Raw genomic sequence first — 19,695 nt, 5'->3', positions numbered from 1 at the left:
ATGCCCAAGTCAAGAAAACAGTACAGTCCTGCTTTATTCATTTAAGAAATATCAGTCTTTTTTATTGTTCACTGACCAGGAGAAAGTCATCCACATTTTTATTTCATTGCGGTTGGACTACTGTAATTCCATGTACTTTTGCTTGAGCTGAAGTTTTCTTTCCTGTCTGCAGCTGGTCCAGAATGCAGCAGCAATGATTTTAACTAATTCAGAGAAATGTGATCACATCACCCCTGTCTTAACCTCTCTTCACTGGCTACCTGTTCATTTTAGTTTTTAAAATTTTACTAATTACGTTCAAGGTTGAATGGGGTCTTGCTCCAAAATACATCTCTGAATTCCTTACCCCCTATGAACCGAATTATAGTCTGAGGTCCTCTGGCAAGGATCTCTTGGCTGTTCCTAGATCAAGGTTGGTAACTAGAGGTGACAGCCCTTTTGCTGTCAAGGCTCAGCGACTCTGGAACGTATGACCAGAGGTACTTTGGCTCACCACCTCAGTTTCAACCTTCAAGTCCCTTCTTAAAACAAACTTGGACTTTGAGTAGTTTTGTTTGTTTGTTTTTCTTTGTTTTTCTTTTATTCTACATTCTACGTTTTATATTAGCTTTCAGTGTTCCAATGCTTTGTAACTATTGTTTTGAAAGTTATTATTGTTATCATTATTATTGTTGTTGTTGTTATCAGTAGTAATATTAATATTATTATTATTATTATTATAATTCTCTTCTCTGAGCAAATTGCGCTCTCTCTCTCTTTTCATGCCAAACTGCTCAGAGTAATTTCATTTTAATATAATTCTAAGAGAAACAAGCCAAGGTCTACTTTGCTCCTTGTTATTCATGAGAACTCAACCTGCCATCTGTTATTGCAACAAAGTCTGTCAAAAACTAACCTAGATGTATTAGTCTCTCTGCTGCATGGTGGCAGGCATTTCTGTTTCAAAGACACAGTGGTTGCAAACAGCATCATATTACTGCCCTTTATGAATTCTAGTGTGATTTGTGCCCTATATGCCCATACAAGCCCCAGCAATTACACAGATTATAGAAACTTAAAAATCGGAACTGTTTCACCTGATGCATGACATCAGACAGAATGAGTTCAATTAACCCTGAAAAACAAGAGGACTTTTGATCTTTTCAATATTTATCTCCTATTTTATGCCTTTTGATGTCAGAAATATGGCAAACAAGCAGAGGTGTGCATACTCTGATCCAGATTCATCCAATATCCTTTGACAATAAAACTTTAGAAGATACATTTGTGCATCTCCGCCTTACCATCCAGCAGCAGTATTTCAAAACTTCCTGCCAGAAAGTCAATAATTAGAGTCAGAGGTAAGCCTGTTTGAGATATGTTTCATCATTAAGGCAGCTTTGCTAACACGTGAGGTTGTCATGGCAAAGGAGGCTTTTGGATTTTGCACATTAAAGAGTGCTTTGATTTTATTCGCCTTTGGTTAAATCCTTGTCCAATATCTAAATGCTGCTCACATACTTTAGCATAACTAGAGATGCAAATTGTAGGCTAATACAAGGATGTATAATTGAAGCAACTCAGTGTTGTATAAGGTATTTCTTAGTCAGATAGTGACAGGCTGACTAAATGAATGAGTGAAATGTGACAGTTACTTTCTAGATCTGTGAAACTTTGCATTAAAATAGCACAAAGAAGTTTAGTGTACATTTGTAAAAACCCAGTCTCCCCAGTCTCACACTGTGACACACCTCCATGTGTCATTGTGTGTCTGAGGGGACTGCAAGGGTCATTCTCATGGTTCATTGCTGAAGCTGTCTTTGATATATCAAGCTTTCCAGCTCAGTCCCACTGTGCAATCCCAGTCTGCCCAGTCACTGACTGTGAAACCCAGAGGCAGCTTGTTTCTCTTCCTCCCACTCCACTGGCTCCACTGACAGTTATCCTTGCTTCAACTCCTCTCTACAAAAACATTACTCTGTACACTCTCTAGATTTACAGTACTGTGCAAAAGTTGTAGTCACTAAAAGTAATATGAGGATGTTTTCACTTGTTTTTATTTATAAGTTTATTTCATACAAGGTGCAGTAGACAGAAGAAAAACCTAAATGAAATCCATATTTGGTGTGACCATGCTTTGCCTTTAAAACAGCACCAAATCGTATATTTACTCTGTGGATATAGTTGTCTCAGTTGCTTCTGTGTCTTCATGTAATCCCAGACTAACTTAATGATGATGTTGAGATCAGATCTCTGTGGGGGCCATACCATCTGTTGCAGGACTCCTTGTTGTTCTTGTTAATGACGATAGTTCTTTATGACTCTGGCTGTATGTTTGGGGTCATTGTCATGCTGCAGAATACATTTGGGACCGATCAGACATCTCCCTAATGGTATTGCATAATGGATAAGAATCTAAACATTTTAAGTGAGAAAACATTTAAAGACAACTTAGAATCAAATTAGAAATAATGGCAAATTATTTCTCCATCTGCCATTGAGAAACAGTTAGGTACCTCCAATAAGAAATATATTCTGCTATTATTATATTACCTATACAGTATGCTATCTCGTGGTTTTTATTTTAAACAAATAAATGACCATAATCCACATTGAGCTCTCATTTCTGATTAGAGTAAAAGGCACGAGAACAGCTGTGGGTATAGAAGCTGTGGGCTCGCGCTGCGTTCTTCTGTTGGCAGTTACAGCCAGAGAACATCGGTGAAGCTACTGAAGACTAGCCAAATCACTGTTCGCTTTCATCTTTTCTTTCAGGTGGGTAAATGTCACCTAAGTACCTTCATATTTTATTAGTAGTATACCCTTAATAGTGAAGTAGTTTATTTAGTTTGTATTGTGCTTTATTACATTGTTTGAGGGTAATTGCATAGTGGACGCGACTGTTACTAATGCTAACGTAGCTCCTCAGTGATTGAAGCTATTGAAGTTATTTTTCTAATTTTGATCATCTAACCTGTGACAAGACATTAGCTAAGGTTGTAAGGACTATGACTGTTGCTAGTTGTTGATTTTGTTTAAATATGCAGAATTGTAATTTTATGGGTTATTGTTGTTCTGACGATTAAGCTAATCTACCTAATACATGCTAATGTTAGTTGTCACTTGTTGCCATAACAACCAAACTACGTTGCAAATACAGATAAAATGCATTGTATTTAGCACAGCATGGATGATTTTAGTGGGTAGTAAACCTATAGAAAAGAGTTTAATTTGCAATACATACCATTGAATCTATTGTAATTTTTGGGTTCATTTATTGTTTTCTATAAAAAAAAAAATATACCGCCTTGTCATAAGAATTGTAGATCAGAGAATGAGTTTTAATACATTTTAATATATTAGAATTAATTATTCCTGATACTGTATTATATAAGCCTATTTTATGTTTATTGGAATTTGAAATGAAATTATTTAGAGAATGTATAATTATTTTGGGATACTGTGATTTTGATACAATACTATGATTGTTTCCATATATTGTACATTATTCTAAGACAGATCAATTGGCAGTTACACCCAGAGAATATCAGTAAAGCCCCTGAAGACCAGCCAAATCACTATTTGTTTTCATTTATTCTTTCAGAATAAAACCATCCTCCCTTTTCTTAAAATGTGTTCATCCTGAGTGCAGTTTGATTCATGGGTGCAGCACTACCACACGTATATATTTTTTGGCTGACACAATCATGTTGAAATCAATACTCATACTCACACTCATTTAACACATTCTGTGTTTCTTCCCCTTTTCATCATTTGATCCCTCAGGGCCCATTTGGTGTATGATTGAACGATAACTCGAGACTTTTCTCTCTTAACACAGAAATACAGGTACTTTTTTTCATCCTACATATCATCTCTTGTGATCACAAATACTTTAATGGTCCCTCACCAATAACCTTTCATTCCATCCATAGCAGTTGCCTGAACAGGGCACAGCAGCAATGTGCACGAGCAGCTATGTGGAACGGACAGAAGACACGCCTTCAGCAAAAGAGAATGATGGGACACTGGGAGTGATATTGGAACCCCTGTGCTACTTGGCATGGTCCAGTGATGAGTCCTTCCAAAGGTGTTAGGTAACCATCACTAATAGGGGTGCACATTAACCTAGGCCAGCAATTGTCTAGGTATTCATGACTGCCAAGGGAAGCTGCCGTGGCAGTGCCAGTGTAATAGGCTGAGCTTTCTTCACCCTGCTGCCCATTTTGGCACCAGCTTCTTCCAGATGACAGCTGGGAAGTCATTAGCAAACTACCACATTGCTCAAAACACAGAAGAACCTCTCTGACTTGGTGTGTAAAGATGCAACAGCTTGATGTCAGAACGAGTTTCAGGGGACAACTATTTGCATTTATGCAATATGAAAAATGATGAGCCATTTTTGTATGTCTAGTCTAGTCAAGTCCTGTAATCTTTAAAGAGAAAACTAATCAATTTAAAGGGGGCGCAATATATCATACAAAGGAATTGGCACAGTCCAAATAACATTTGTGAACGGATGTCTGTCTCAAAAAGCTGAAGACGTCAGAATCGGAAAGGATTATTAGTTTATACAGATATGAAAAATGTTGTCATAATATAATCTTCCTTCCAGTCAAAATACCTCATTATAATCCCCCAGATACAGTAGAGTCATGTACACCAGTATTTAGTACAAATCTTCACTATCATGGTTTGTGTGGCTACTGCCAAGTGGCAGTGTTGTTTCTGGCACAATCATTCAGTGTCATAAAAAAGAATTGCAGGCATGGGAACCAGTTCCTTCCTGGACTCTCAAATGAGCACTGTTTATCCAAAATACAAGTGTTGAGATAAACAAGCATAACACATATTACCAAAAACATCATGTTGCCAATATTTACATAAACATTACTTTCAGTTTGAGATAATACTGAAATGTAGACACATTTTACCACAATTGTTCGATTTGAAATGAGTCAGACTCATGACCGCTGTGGCCACTTAAATTTATCTTCTTGCTCTAGGGATCTATAAGGAATACCATTAATTTTGCATGGTCACTCAGAGAAGTATATACATGTAATTTAAGTTGCATAGAAGACCTTTTTCATAGCAGACATTTTGACATGTCATAGCAGCAAAAGCACACCATCATACCCTATAGGCTACCATGAATTTGGAAAAAATAAATGGGATTAAGTCATCATTAATGTTATTATTTGAACCTGTGCTTTTCCTGTTTTGACATGTCAAAATGTCTGTTGTGAAGGTCTGTTGCAAAAGGCCTTTTCAACAGCAGACATTTTGACATGGCATGCTGATAAACTGATAAAAAAAGAAACTAGTTTTAAAGCAAAACCCATAGGTGTAGCTAATTCATAACATTTATAATGATTGCTTTCTAATCACATTAGCAAGTCATGGCTTACTTTGTATGTTGACTCACTGGCATGGCTGGGATACCTAAATTAGTCACAACCACCATTAATGTTATTAATTACTCCTTTGCTTTTTTTGTTATGACAAGTCAAAATGTCAAAATAGGTTTATTGATTGGTGATTTTCAAGGGTTATAGCAGTTATTCGGGACATTCACACTCTCACAAGAATTTGGCAAACAACTATAATAATATGTAATGGTATGTAATAATATATAATAATATTTATCAAAATGTGTTGGCAGGTTGGCGAAAAAACAAACACCTGAGTATGAAACAAAATAGTAAGCTAAGTAAGTGATACCTAGCTAGGTTACATTTATCACTTCAGCTCAGCTGCTAGCTTTGGGTACTCCAATATTCATACCAGCAGCTTGTACTTTTTAATAGGGTAAGTTGTGTGTTAACAACTGTTTTTTTTTTGTTGTTGTTGTTGTTTTTGTTGTTGTGTTGATGTTTTTTTAGCTATACAACATTTACGTAACCAGCATTAGTTATATTGAAGTTTTGGTGAAATTATAAAACATTGGCAGGCAACACAGGGGCATTGGTACAATTGTTATGCTAGGTTAGCTAATTTAAAACATTTAACAGATTATGTTGCTTTTATGTGGAGATAGTTTACTACCTATGTCACTGCTAATGAAGAGGAATGAAACTTTTTTAAATACAGTGAAGAATTAGTAAGTCTATGTATCTATGTTACTAACAGGGTATCTGTGGGGTTTTTATTTATATGGATGGACCTTTTTTCACTGCAGACAGTTTGACATGTGATAGCAGGGAAAGCAAAGGTGTAATTAATAATATTAATGATGGCTGCACTTCCAGAGCCCTGCTATTGTGCATGTTTGCTTGCTAGTATTTATAGTGGAACACCACCTTCATTATTGTTCAACCTATACATTTCCTGCCATGACTGGAGATTTGTGTAGGAGAAAATGAATGGTGTTGCACTTAATACTGACTGAAATTGCAACTCTCTTATCAGCAATATAGCCCCGTTTTGACCAAAAGTTCCAGGTACTTTGGAACCAGAGGAATTAATCTCAGCAACTAAATTTGGAACTTAAAAAGTCTCTGTAGTGCAGTCCTGTTTGCATTTCCACTGCATCTGAGGAACCAGGTAGATCATGCAAATTTTAGAGACAAAAATGACGGTGGCAGTTGAAACGCAGCATTCACACATGAGGAAAAAAACAACACAGATTTGTCCTTTTGTTCTGTATATTTACTGCTGCATGAGTTAGATGTAATGAGTGAATGAAAAGGAGAAATGCAGAGAAGGAAAATGAAACTGAAACTAAGAGCGTCTGTTTCAACAGTAAATCATCTGTTGACGTTAAGTCTAGTCAATTTTAATTATAGTGCCAAATCACAACAGAAGTTATCTCAGGACACTTTTCACATAGAGCAGGTCTAGACCGTACTCTTTAATTTACAGAGACTAAACATTTCCCCATGAGCAAGCAGTTGGCGACAGTGGCAAGGAAAAACACCCCTGTAACAGGAAGAAACATCAAGCAGAACTGCGCTCTAGGTGGGTGGCCATCTGCCTTGACCGGTTGGGTTGAGAGAGAAATAAGGAGGGAGAGAGGGGAGAGAGACACACAGAAAAGCACAACAACAACAATGATAATCATAGAAATATAACTAATAATATTAATAGCAGACATGGGTGTCAAGCAGGACCACAGCAGCATGGGGTCCACAGCCACGAAGCCCGCAATCCATAACCAAGCAGTCTGCAACCATGATCCATAGAAACCTGCAAGATGAGAAAGCACAAAAACTCGAGGGGACAAGCCAAGTTAGTAACATGCATTAATGGTACATGAATGCATACAGATGGAGAGGGGGAGGAGAAGAGAGGAGCTCTCATTAGATAATGTATTTCTGAGTTGCTTAGGGCCTAGCACAATAACTTAAGTTTTGTCTGAGTTTAGCAGCAGGAAATTGCAGGTCCTCCAGATCTTTATGTCCTTAAGGCATGCTTGGAGTTTAGTTAACTGATTGGTTTGATCTGGCTTCATTGATAAATATAACTGGATGTCATTTGCATAACAATGAAAATTTATGGAGTGTTTCCTAATAATATTACCTAAAGGAAGCATATATAAGGTGAATAGTATTGGTCCAAGCACAGAACCTTGTGGAACGCCATGTCTAACTTTTGCGTGCATGGAAGCTTCATTGTTAACATGTACAAACTAAAATCGATCTGATAAATAGGACTTAAACCAGCTTAATGCAGTTCCTTTAATGCCAATTAAATGTTCCAGTCTCTGTAATAGGACGTGATTGTCAATGGTTTCAATGCAGCACTAAGATCAAACAAGACAAGTGCAGACTTAAGTCCTTTGTCCAATGCAATTAGGAGGTCATTTGTAACTTTCGCCAGTGCTGTGTCTGTGTTACAGTGCGCTCTAAATCCTGACTGAAAATCCTCAAATATACTATTGATATGTAGGAAGTTATACAACTGATTGGAGACTGCTTTCTCAATGATCTTAAAGATCTGATAGTTAGAACTTTATCATCAAAGAAACTCATGAAGTTGTTACTACTGAGATCTATAGGAGTACATGGATCAATAGAGTTATGACTCTTTGTCAGCCTGGCCAAAGTGCTGAAAAGGAACCTAGGGCTGTTTTTATTCTCTTCTATTAATGATGAGTAATAGGTTGCTCTGGCATTACAGAGAGCCTTCATGTATGTTTTAAGACTATCTTGCCAGACTAAGTGAGATTCTTTTGCTTTAATATGCAGGTTTGAGAGTTATACCATGGAGCTAACCTCTTTTGTTTTACTATCTTCTTTTTTAAAGAGTTGAGTGTCATTCACAGTGACCCTGTGGCACCATGAACAAGATGATCAATTTGGGAGGGACTAAAGTTAGCATAAGAGTCCTCTGTTGTATTGAGACAAGGCATTGAATTCAATGCTGATGGAAGGAATTGCTTCCTTAAATTTAGCTACAGCACTATCAAATAGACATCTAGAGAAGACCTTTTTGCCTAATGGCATGTAGTCCAGTAATAGGAATTCAGAAGTTATTAAGTAATGGTCTGATAAAATAGGATTTTGTGGAAAGACTATTAAATGTTCATTTTCGATGCCATATGTCAGAACATGGTCGAGGGTGTGGTTAAGACAGTGAGTTGGTTTATTTACTCTCTGAGAGAAGCCAATTGAGTAATAATGAGACAAAGGCAGTGCCAAGGTTATCATTATCAACATCCACATGAATATTCAGGTCACCCACTATAATTACTTTATCTGTACCAAGGACTAAGTTTGATAAAAATCCTGAGAATTCAGATAAAGATAAAGTTCAGATACACTATAACAAATAGAATTGGCTGTGATGTTTTCCAGGTTCGGTATGAAAGACAAAGAACAAGACTTTCGAATGAGTTATAATTAAGTTTAGGTCTAGTGTTGATTATTAGCCTTGTGTTGAAAATGACTGCAACTACAACTCCTTCTCAAGGAACATAAGTATTAATGTGAATGGGGGGAGTGGATTCATTTTCAATTTCAATTCAAAGCAGCTTTATTAGCATGAGAAACAGATGTTTACATTGCCAAAGCAGGTGTGAAATAAAAACAACCAAAAAATGTATATAAACAGAACACTTGTGATTTTGTTGTTAGAAATATACAGTATACATAGAAATAAGTAAATAAAATAAAAATAGAAAAATGTAGACTTGCAGTTAAAAAATATAAATACAAACAACAGAGAACTATATAAACGCTGCAACATTTTTTTTAAATTAATGTATTTAAAGATATTTCTTCTGTATGTATGTAAAGTAAGTATGTCTATGTACAGAAACAGTGTAAATCGTTGGTGCAGGAGTACACAGGTGATTGACAATCTTCATGGTGGTTGTATTACATTGGACGCCCTTTTCCAGTCACAACAGCTCACAAATCTTGCTGCTGTGTTTGCACATCGCTGTATTTCGCCCAGCAGATATGGAAGTTTTTTATTAGCCATGTTTTCAAAATCTTTTTGGGTAGTTGCAATCTGTGGGTAGTATATGTCTCTGATGTCTTAGTATAGTTGACAGGTGGTTAAAAAGTGCAGCTCGGTTTCCACCTCCTGCTGTGTGCAGTGGATGTCTTCTCTGGGAAGCCAGAGGCCTGTACTATGAAGCAGGATTTGGGGTTAGCAAGGTAACTTCAGGTTTAACTCTGGGTTATCAGGGTTACGATGATGGTTCACTTCTTACCAGGATACATCACCATGGTAACTTATACTCAACAGCCAACCTGCTCTGGAGCAGCTTAACTTCAGAGGATTCGATCACAACCTGTCAACAGCCTGACCACTTACCAATCAGATCACTGGAAAAAAGAGTAATCATTCCTACAGGATCCCGACATGCACAAAAGTCCTGAGTTTATAATACAGTGACAAGTAAAAAAGAACAAAATGTATTTTATAGGTCAGTAGAAACATTTTATTGTTCCAGGCTTTCTTTTTCCACTCTGGAAAACAAAGCTTCTAACAAACGGAGAGATCGTTTACAACACTTTAACACATAATGATGATTTTAGCTGTATTTTAATTGTGCAAAGTTGATTTTATCCCTGGAGTGATAGCTGACAGTGTGGATGATTTTACACTCTGATCCCATCACTGCAGCTCAGAATAACATGAGACAACTGTGTGATGATAACTAGAAATAAAAACAAAAGTCTGTGTTATCTAATCTTATTAGAAAAATAATCCACACACTGTTAATTGGCTCCCATGATTATAAATGCAACATTTGGGTCAGATAGACCTCATCAGTCATTCCACTACTACTACTTCTCCACTCTTTGCTTTGGCAGTAGAAACAGTCTGGCGTTACTTGTAAGTTTCTTTTCATCAGCCAACTTAATAGCAAAAAATACTCACTCTATTCTTAAGTCATATAGAATAATTCCTACATGTATTTTAAGCCATAGCCTATTTTTAATATGTGGAAATTATTTCTAGTGTTTCTACATCTTCTTATTCTGTTGTATGATTACAGGCTTGTTTTCATTTGGTTGAATATGACTTTTTACTGTTCCTAAAACAGAAGTTTCCTGCAGGTAATTTGTATCATTGGTTCATCTCATATCATATGTAGTATGTCACTCACGGTTCTGATGATGTCATTTGTAATTAACAACCTCGCCTCTTTCACATGAACGTGCTCGTAGCTGGAAAACCCAGACTTGACAGAACTGGTTGATAGCCAGCTTTATAGTACTGATTATCTGGACGGCCAATGTTCAATGCTTGAAACCAGCTAACGAAAAGATATCCTGGGTACGTTGAACTTTCTTTTTAGTACAGACCACACGTCTACCTGTGGCGGCCTCTCTCCACAGTGGGACTGTGCTCACTGAGTCTGTACATGGTGAAGTTTTTTGTTGATTCTTTCCAATGTGTCAAATACTTTTCTTTTTCTTTCTTCTAATTTTTTTTTTACTATCTGGGAGTTCCAGAACCAGCTGGCAGAGAGGGCTTCACTGTAGGGTCTCTCTGTATGTGAGCTCTTTGTTATGGAGTGTGTTAGGGTCACTTTCTTTAGGTGATTATAATATTTTAATTGTCTCTTTTGAGTTTTTATAATCAGTAGGTATTGTCCTAATTCTGCTCTGCATGCATTATTTGGAGTTTTCTGTTGGACATTTTGTAAAATCTTGGCTGGCAAGTGGAGCCCAGACCTTGCAACCATAAAGGGAAATAGTTTCTATAATGGAGTCCAATATTTTAAGTCAGATTTGAATTGGGATGTCCAATTTGATGTTCCTTATGACGGTGTAAAAAGCCCTTCTTGCCTTGTCTCTCAGTTCGTTCACAGCTTTGGTGAAGTTACCTGTGGTGCTGATGTTTAGGCTGAAGAGCAATGGTATCTAGAAAGAATTTATATTTGTGGTTTTGGAGGCTGGATCTTTTTTGGAATATCATATTTTTTGTCTGGGTTAGATTCACTGTCAATGCCCCCAGGACTAGGAGAACTGGTGCAGAAGATCAAGGTGCTGTTGTAGCCCTTCTTTGGTTGGAGACAGGAGCATCAGTTCATTGATGTATATGTTGAAGAGGGTGCCCCCTCCCCCCACTCCCCCACCCACCCCCAGTGGGGACCCTCCTCCACCTACATTTCCACCTCCAGTGGAAGAGGAATTCTTCAAAAAGTCCCTGGGGAAAGTTCCTGCAGTCAAAATGCGGCTTATTAAATTATGAATTCCACAAGTTATTCAAATATGTGTGGAGAGCACTAGGACCTACAGAAAGAAAGTTATGAAATCAAATCCTGTTTACCACTGCTGTATACTTAATGCCTTTGTGACCCCTTTCTAAAACAAAATAACTTCATTTGAGAAGCACCTCAGTGTGTAACACTCCTAAACTGCAGTTGAGCAAAATATCCACCAGAGAGCAGCAAAATATCACTTTGAATCATCATCAAAGGAGGCTGGTAAGAAGGCCCAGGAAAGGTTTACTTGACAATCAATTTGAGATCACTAAAAGTTACCAAATTTTCTGACAATAGCGAACTTGAAGAACAAAGTGTAACAAAGTAGTGCAGAGACTTTCTGAAAACCAGGTCTGTAGCCATGACACATTTTTGTTTGTGCTTTTAGGCTTTTAGCTGCACAACCTGCATCCTTGAAGAAAAAAAGTCCCCCGAGGAACAGCAGTCATTGTAAGTAAGATTTCTTTTTTTTTAGCCTGTTAACAAAAGGAAATTGAAGATTGTCATATTGTAGTTGTCCAAACTGGCTTGCATTTGACAACATGTCTACTCCCATGTTCTACTACAGAGGTGCATTCCTTGATGTCTGAAATTTGTTTCTTACAAGAAGTGAGGCATCTGGTCCTCAGCAAACTGAGCAGCCTGCGCAACCAAAAGAAAGTCTTCTATAACAAACTTTCTAGTTAACCTAGACCTAGTTAAAACAATAAAAATGCTTGGGGCCTGTCTTTTAAATTCAAATACAAATAAGCTTTAGTGGCATGACAGATCAGAAACCTATATTGCCAAAGCAGTACAGAAAATTCTAAACATTGACAGATGATTAGTAATAAATATACAATAATATTCAAATATCAACAATAATATTAAATACGGTATAATAAAAGTCATTTTTTTACAGATGTAATCACATAGAAACATGTACTACAGAGCTTATTTCTCTCAGAGTATGACAAGATTTAACATATTTTTCAGCTATTACTGCACATTGACTTTTCTCACCACATAGATAGGGCAGTTTCTGAGGGTCGGGGAGATGGATAAACTCAGGGCATTTATTATTTATTCTAGCTCTCTACAGTACAGCAGTGTAAATAACCAGACAATAAAATCTGAAGATTTATAACCTAAAATGTCAACTTACACTTGTTGGAAGGGTTAATGTACCTGTTGCAGCATCTGAATTGTGGGATACACTTCATACTGGAGGGAAGTGATTTATACTCTTGCTAGGTGGGAGAAAAATGAAGGAACAAGCAAGGATATCACTGCCCTTGCTTTATATAAATCAGAACCAAATTTCACTTGGATGGCAGCCATCCAGGCATAACTGTATTTGATGAAGTCGGAGGAATATATTTAGTTGTAGGGTTGCAGGAGCAAGCATATTGTACTTCACACCATTGTGTTCCTAGAGCTCATGAGAGGAGGAGGTGCATTTCTGCCAGCTGCCACAGGAAGACACATTTTTGATATGTACTGTATGTGTGAATGAAAACAGAGGACAGGCGATATCAGGAGGACAAAAAAGGAATCCAATCAGCTTTGCCATGCTGCAAAAAGTGAGTTCACTGAAGAAGAAACAGTTTGCTTAGTATCTTAGTGGTATTTTTTAAAAAGCCAGGGGGTCCACACCATTCAGGTGTCCTCTTCTACTTCTGCATCTTCAGGAAATATAAGATTCAGATGAATGCTCTTAGTGCATGCACACACAACCACTTATCATATGGAGATGTGTAATAAAATATACACATATTAATGGATCACCATTGCGTTTGTTAAATTTTTTTGTTTTTAAAATTTTACTCAATTAAGTGCTTAGTCAGCTGAATAATAATCACACTGATAGTGTGGTGTGCTGACATGACATCACAAAATCTCATATTACCAAAGCTATGCATTGCAGTCACAAAAACCTCAGCTGAGGGCCAGCTGGAGCACCTGTTCTTTGTTTGTACTTTCTTGACTGTAGTGGTGTTCATCACCTTCTCCACTATAGTAACAACTTGTTGTCTCTATCCTCTCAGTTTGTCAGTTTGTCAGTTTCATTTATGTTTAATTAAGTGTCTATATTATCCAGCATGTTGAAATGATAAACGATGTACTTAGAAGTTAAATTCATGTAAATTAGAGTAGACAGTAATTTCCCTAAATGTGATATGAAAAAGTTGTCTGAGATGGATGTTGTAGTCTTTGCTTGGCTTTTGTCTGTAATTCTTGTTTAATACACTGGGTGGGGCTATCATACTGGCAAATGCTCATCAGATCCACGACCTCTGTGGTTAAATAATGGATTTCAAATTTAATCTGTGCAATATATTAGCTCATAAGCTTATTTTGGAGGCTCATAAATAGATTTCTCTAATCTCAGTGAATTCAACCCTCTTCCGTGAAGCTTGCAAATGATTTGTCAACACATCTAAGGGTAATTATTTTACATTCTTTACTTATATAAATGTACTAGGGCCATGCCTTATGTAGTGTTCTATCTAAAAAGGCATTAATAAATTCAATCCTCATCAAATGAAAATTATGGAGATAATTTTAGATTGCATGCACGAAGAGAGTTGTGTGTGTTTGGGGTTTATTTTAACTGAAAAAAAAAAAAAAACAGAATCAGAAGGCTTACCTGTGGGGCTGCACCTGCAAGTGCTGGAACTGCTGGAGTGTAACCCTGGTTTAAGGGGAGTGGGTACATAATACGGGACAATATGTAGGAGCTCCACACAAGTGAAGGTTTTCGTTGTACTTGGTGGGTTTTGCAGTGGTAACTTTGAACATTGGGAAGTGAAATTTGTAATGACCAGGGCGTTGGTGGTGATAGAGTAAAACCAAAGGGAGAGATACTGTAGAGAGAGAGGGGAAAAGGGAGGGAGGGAGAGAGAGGGGGTAGCAGATACTTGGTAACGCATCACAGCAGGACAGGCAATCGAATCTAAAGGCGCCCAGCCAGCGACGGACACGGACGAGGAAGGTAGGACAATATGATAATGATATGATCATCCTGCTATGAGTTGATAGACACGGAGGAGTGTTAGAGGGGTGACTGCGGCAGAGATGTTTTCACATAAAAGATTTTTTTTTTTTCCATTATGTAGTGTAACATTTCCTACCCATAATAGTTATGCGTAATTCACGACTTTTACGCGCGCTAATAGTTCTTTTAGTTTGGCGTATGGTTATGCTTTGTCTTTTGAATTTGCGCCGCATAGCAGAGTTTAAGAAATAGTTAATTGATCATTCAAAATAATGTTCTGATGAGTCAAATATCAGTAAAATGGGAGGACCGGTTAGATCACGGGCAATATTAAAGCGATCACTTTATTCAAGTTATGTTATTTTTTGTAGTGGTCCACTCCAACTGTTGCTACTGTTTCATCACATGTTATTTTAGTAATTAAGCAGTCAGTAAATGTGAGGTAGTGTGCATGCATGCGCAGAGGTGTCAGGTGTACAGTGTTATCTCAGGTAGCCCTGGCGACTCCAGAGGTGCCTGCTGGGAAGCGCCTCGGTGACCACTTATTTATTCATGTGTCACTTGAACGCGGCAGCGACGCAACGCAGTGTTATTTCGTAGAAATTAATTTTACCTGAGTGCTCATACTTCTCAGCCAGTAACTCATTTTTTTCCTTGCTGAGGGCAGATGCACTGCTTTTGGACACTGCTGCCTGACTCTGCAAAAGGCTTCAAAGTTTAACAGAACTTTTACATGAGCATTAAAATATAATAAGTCTGTAATTAGAAAAATCTGAAAATGCTGTGGGACACTATGACTTTTTTATATGTTCACCAGTAATGCAATATATGACACCAGACCAGTGGAGAGCAGCAACCGCCTATGAGGTAGCAAATGAATATTCATGACAATTAGAGCTGAAGACAGAAGGATTTATATATATATATTTATATGTGTGTGTGTGTGTGTGTGTGTTCCTTGCAGTTATTTTTGGTCTTGAGGAAGATCCAGTTGAAATTGAAATGACTTCATAGGTAATAGAGAAAAGGCTCAGTAATTGTTCTGTCTCCAGTCTGTCACAGTGTGCCCAATGATGTGCTTCAGCCCTTTTATATAATAACACTGGATATTAACGAAAACTGTAGATTGGGTTATAATTTTCTTTTAGTTTACTTGGGTCCCTGGCTCGGATGAGTTATACAGAATAAATTCATTTGACACAAAAGGGGTGATCAGGCTTGTTCTGTCTCCGAGGAAATGCTGTCACTGTTCCTGTTGAAAGACGTTGCATGGAAATTGGTCAGTGAGCCTATGTTGCAGGTTGACTGTCATCCTCACTGTGGTCCACCTGATGTGCTGCTATTGTCACCCCTGCTATGACGCTTAAGTACACCATAAAATGCACATATGCTGCACAAGTCTTTAAAACGATTGTTAGTATACCATCTCACGTCCAAAGAATCAGATATTTTACATTAGCTTATGTATGTGATAAGCTGGAGAGAAACTGCTGCCATTTTTCATGTGTGATGTGGGGAAAGCATGCCTCTGACAGTTGCCCTCTCTGAGTGTCTGTGACTGTTGAATTCATTCAGAATATGAGGAGGAAGAAAAAAAAAACTGAAACGGAGAGACCATATCTGACAGACACCTTGACTGACAGGCTCGAATGAAACCCAAAATGAGGGATAGAGGAATGAATTACAGATACAGTGACTCTACTGGACTATCCTATAAGGTCTCAGGCAGGGAGCAGAGCAAGGTTTGAGGACAAGAAAGGATGTAAGTATTGTAAAATTGGAATAGGGGTAAAACCGTGGACGAGGAAAGGGAGAGAAGGCAATGTGGGGTGTGAAAAAGTGAAATATTGAAATGAAGTATCTCATTTTGGCCCATGGTGTTGGCATAATTCTTGTAACCGTGCCATTCTGTGGAAATTGTAATGTGACTGGATCCACTGGGAAAGGCTTGGCATTGGTTGCAAGGTGTGAAAGCATCTGAATAGTCTACATGCAGTACCTGCTTTTGAGTAATTATTAGATCCAGGCTTATGAATGTAATTTTTTCTACTTATTTATTTATTTGTGTTGTTTATTTATTTATAGGCTTACTTACATATACTCAGGATATCAGTTTGCTTTGGCACCGTTTTCAGCATTGAGTTCATAGGGTTGATTTTTATTCGGTGTTACATTTTTGGCAGAAAGATTTGAATCTATTTGACAGCTTCTGACGCAGACCTTAAATGTTAGTTTTCAGTTTTTCTGCCTCTTCCCAGCTGCTTTTAGTGTCCACACAACATTCCTGATACTTGCAATTATGATGATTGTACACTTCCCACTTTTCCTTCTTCTACACCAACCTCTCTCCTGGTCCAGTTGTGTGTGGTCATTAAATCAGCCGACCCAGTCGTGCAGAACTGAAGAAAACAGGTTGGAGAGGAGGGGAGGGCTGAGAAGATGATTTTGCTCAGCCAGTTGTATTACAGGTGAACCATCAATTCCTGCATGCTGCTGTCCTTATGGATGTGAAGCCATGCTTTTCTGAATTTGTTATGGTGGGCAAAAGGCTCACAGTGCATCCAATCAATGACAATGTCTTTTTAGAGAAGATGTTGGCTTAAATAGTTGGTTGTAAACAAACCATCCGAAATAATCCTGTTGTAGTCTATTGCTACTAATCCCTGTATCCCTGTATTGATTTATTATTGTGTAAGTGTGAAACTGTAATGAAGGAATTTGGAAATAGAAATTTCCTGAAGGAAAAGATGGAGGCTTTTCATTTCTCACAGTTTAAACATTGGGGATTCATATCTAAGCCGGTAGCATTTACTACATCGAATCATATTCTCCAATGGAAATAAACCATGCCATGTAAAACAAACAAAACAGCAATTTAATGGCAGCTTTGTTGTGTGACGAATCCTTGTTGATATTTACGCATGGAATGCTGCCCTGAAACAGCACGGTGACACAGGACAGGAGGAGAGACAATGAGGGTGAAGTGAGACGGGAGACAGGGCTGAATGAGGAGAGAGGTGAAGTGTTGAGATGCAAAGGTCATCTCTGCTGCAGAGGAGCTACTAAATGGTGTGTTTTGATCTTTCAACCGGGATAGAAAGCGTCAGCTGTTGCAGGGGTGGAATGACTGCGCCCTAACAAAGAGAAAGACAAAAGGAGATGAATGAGTCTCCACAGGCTATCGGCTGCCCTCTGACACAGCTGTCTGTGTTTATGTTGTCTGATATACACACAGGCCTCTGCTACGACAGCTTTGCCAAGCTCATTGCAGTGGATAATGGTCAAGTGAAAAGAGAGCCTGGCTAAGAAACAGGCATTTTAGACTGACATCAGAATTTGGAAGGCAATCAATTCACATTATAGAGGCTTTGATTTTTTTTTACTGGCATAATGTTTGAGTGAGGAGGAAAGAAAAATCACAGGTTATTGGAGAGTTTAGGCAAATATACATTGAAATGAATAGTGTGCTGCTGCCATGATTACAGCACAGTGAAGCTGAAAACATTGTGATTCAGAAAAATAAAAGTAAAGCATTAGATAAGAGGAGAATGACAGTTTATTGATCTATGCTGTTCTTATCAGTAGATGGATGAGGGGAAAAGTTATCCAGTGTGTCATTATATTCTCTCTATAATTTTTCCACAAAAATGCGAAAGTCCTAAAATCAGAGAGCTAAAATTGTTTTGTCAGTGAGTCTGCACTCTGGCAAAAGGCGATGGCTGCAGCAGACATGGTTGCTTGCTTCCTACACACCGTTATGTAGGATGTTCTTTAGTTTTTAAATCTCAGATGTGATGAGACAATTGGCTCCACCATATTTATGGTTTGTTTGTGTACACCATTTTATATTTAGTTTTCATTTTAAGGAACATAGCTATATAGTAATCTGCTCTCTCTGTTCTCTAAGCAAAAATTCATTTGAATTAAAACACAGTCTGTCGGAAAATTTCTCATCACACTTCACTATTATGTCGAATTCTGGCGAAATGGATCCATAAAAAAACAATACTTGCTCAGTCAGAATGTCATCTTGAATTGAGCAGGGCTAAAAGCCTCCACAACTCCAAGGTGAATCGACAAACACAATGTAGTTTAGTGTTATCTGCACATGTATGACAATATATAACATGTATGAGACATTCATGGATAGAAATGCATGGTTCACGTTCATGGTGCATGTGGAGCCAGGCAGGGTTGAACAATAATTGAGTGTAATCACTGATTGTCTCTCTATATAATTGTCTGGTCTCAAATTGAAATTTTCGCACAGACGCCTGTCACAAAATGAGATATTAAATACTTGGGAAAAGGTTGTTTTTTTAACATTTGATTTTTGTAAAACACTGCAGTCACTTGAGTCAATGTCATGAACATGAACTTAAATTTTAATTATACGACTGTGTACTTCAGTTAATATTGTCACCTATTGATACTATGTTGTGAGTACAAAAGCTTTAATCTTGTTCATATTGGGTGTAGATGGCACTCTGGGAGATAAAGTGAATATCAGTTGATCTGGATCAGACTTGGTTATGAGGTATTTCTAAGACTTTTTTTCACATCATCATAGTATTGAGTGTCTGAATAGGCCTTAGGATAGGACATTTGATTAACTTGCTCTCTTGCTTTCATCATGTTACCTTAGCAATATGCACAGACGCTGGAATAGAGTACAGTAATTGACTCTACCAGATGGCGTCTTATCAACACTTTACCTTCATCAGTACATAAATTTGTCATTTTTAATAAGTTTTTCCTATTTCTATTTCTATTCCTATTTCAAACATACTGTAGCTCTCCAGCATTTACTGGACAAATGCAGTTCACTCTCTCAGCCAGCTGAGTGTCAGTGTGTGGCACAAAAGGAGGCCTCTCACTTGCTATTCATTCCAAGTGAACACTAATCAAGCCCCATCCTGTCCCTCAGGCCGTACATCACTTACACACACATACGCATCATGGTGGTGTTGGTCAACACAGGACAAGGTGTGTATGAGTCGTGCCGGCTAAAGCATTTTGTGACACGGTAATGCTGTAATGCGACGCCTCGCAGCACTCCCATTCTGTTCCT

The 19,695-nt window shown here is 37.8% G+C and overlaps 1 protein-coding gene across 9 annotated transcripts in view; it reads left to right on the top strand.

The window, feature by feature from the left end:
• Positions 1 to 2,637: 2,637 nt before the first annotated feature.
• Positions 2,638 to 19,695, top strand: part of cdh23 (cadherin-related 23) — a 186,107-nt gene continuing 169,049 nt past the window's right edge. For 3 of the 9 annotated variants that reach the window (XM_044373475.1, XM_044373474.1, XM_044373476.1), the window contains exons 1-4: positions 2,638 to 2,754; positions 3,766 to 3,828; positions 3,915 to 4,076; positions 12,036 to 12,097. The gene's annotated coding sequence lies outside the window, so the exon portion shown is untranslated. Of the gene's footprint in view, positions 2,755 to 3,765; positions 3,829 to 3,914; positions 4,077 to 12,035; positions 12,098 to 14,562; positions 14,622 to 19,695 lie in introns of those variants that run through there. The other 6 variants (XM_044373471.1, XM_044373472.1, XM_044373466.1 and 3 more) reach the window with 4 other exon arrangements.

The sequence above is a fragment of the Thunnus albacares genome, chromosome 14, assembly GCF_914725855.1.
Source record: "Thunnus albacares chromosome 14, fThuAlb1.1, whole genome shotgun sequence".
Classification (NCBI taxonomy): Eukaryota; Metazoa; Chordata; class Actinopteri; order Scombriformes; family Scombridae; genus Thunnus; species Thunnus albacares.
Note: the sequence above shows the minus strand (reverse complement) of the source record. Positions and strands in the feature narration are given on the sequence as shown.